Genomic DNA, 1,730 nt, shown 5'->3' on the forward strand with positions numbered 1-1,730 from the left:
GGTTGTGAGCCACCATGTGGTTGCTGGGAATTGAACTCAGGACCTCTGGAAGAGCAGTCAGTGCTCTTAACCACTGAGCCATCTCTCCAGCCCCCTAAATAAATCTTTTTTAAAAAGTATATGGCATTGTCTTATCTTAAAGTATTGTTCCTTAAGAAAAAGCATGAAGGTTCTCATATATATATATATATATATATATATATATATATATATATATATATATATATATGTGAACAGCAACCGGGACCCGATGTCTGCTTCTCTCATCCTCTCCTTCTAACCCGTAGCTATCATGCATGAGTGCATCTCCAACCATAATGGCCAGGCTGGTGTCCAGATCGGCAATGCCTGCTGGGAACTCTACTGCCTGGAACATGGCATCCAGCCTGATGGCCGGATGCCAAGCGACAAGCATTGGGGGAGGAGATGACTCCTTCAACACCTTCTTCAGTGAGACAGGAGCTGGCAAGCACGTGCCCCGGGCGGTGCTCCTAGACCTGGAACTCACAGTTATTGATGAAGTTCGCACTGGCACCTAACGCCAGCTCTTCCACCCAGAGCAGCTCATCACAGACAAGGAAGATGCTGCCAACAACTATACCGGTGGCCACTACACCATTGGCAATGAGATCATTGACCTTGTCTTGGACAGAATTCGCAAGCTGGCTGGCCAGTTCACAAGTCTCTAGGGCTTCTTGGTTTTCCACAGCTTTCGTGGGGGAACCAGCTTTGGGTTCACCTCGCTGCTGATGGAGCGGCTCTCTGTCGATTACAGAAAGGAGTCCAAGCTGGTGTTCTCCATTTACCCAGCCCCCCGGGTTTCCACTGCTGTGGTTGAGCCCTACAATTCCATCCTCACCACCCGCCCCACCCTGGAGCCCTCTGATTGTTCCTTCATGGTAGACAATGAGGCCATCTCTGACATCTGTCATAGAAACCTCGACTTGGAGTGCTCAACCTACACTAACTTTAACCGCCTTACTAGCCAGATTGTGTCTTCCATCACTGCTTCCCTCAGATTTGATGGGGCCCTGAATGTTGATCTGACAGAATTCCAGACCAAGCTGGTGCCCTACCCTCTTATCCACTTCCCCCTGGCCACTTATGCCCCTGCTATCTCTGCTGAGAAAGCCTACCATGAGCAGCTTTCTGTAGCAGAGATCACCAATGCCTGCTTTGAGCCAGCCAACCAGATGGTGAAATGTGACTCTTGCCATGGTAAATACATGGCCTGCTGCCTGCTATACCATGGTGATGTGATTCCCAAAGATGTCAATGCCTCTGTTGCTACCATCAAGACCAAGCACAGCATCCAGTTTGTGGACTGGTGCCCCACTGGCTTCAAGGTGGTGACCTGGCCAAGGTCCAGAGAGCTGAGTGCATGTTGAGCAACACTACAGCCATTACTGAGGCCTGGGCTCGCCTAGATCACAAGTTTGATCTGATGTATGCCAAGAGTGCCTTTGTACACTGGTATGTGGGTGAGGGCATGGGGGTGGTTCTCTGAGTCAGGGAGGACACGGCTGCCCTAGAGAAGGATTATGAGGAGGTTGGTGTGGGTTCTGTGGAAGGCGAGGGTGAGGAAGAAGGAGAGGAATACTAGTTCATTCCTCCAGAACCTGTGTCATGTCAAACTCAAAACTCTAGCTCCAGCACTAGCCGCTGCCATTGATGCTCCTGTGCTGTTTCGTTCTGTGATCATGTCTTCTCCATGTATACCTCTAAGTTTC

The 1,730-nt window shown here is 49.8% G+C and overlaps 1 pseudogene; it reads left to right on the plus strand.

Moving 5' to 3' along the window:
• Nucleotides 1-292: 292 nt before the first annotated feature.
• LOC116896520 lies at nt 293-1,603 on the plus strand (annotated as a pseudogene).
• Nucleotides 1,604-1,730: the final 127 nt, after the last annotated feature.

The sequence above is a fragment of the Rattus rattus genome, chromosome 1, assembly GCF_011064425.1.
Source record: "Rattus rattus isolate New Zealand chromosome 1, Rrattus_CSIRO_v1, whole genome shotgun sequence".
In the NCBI taxonomy this organism is placed as follows: domain Eukaryota; kingdom Metazoa; phylum Chordata; class Mammalia; order Rodentia; family Muridae; genus Rattus; species Rattus rattus.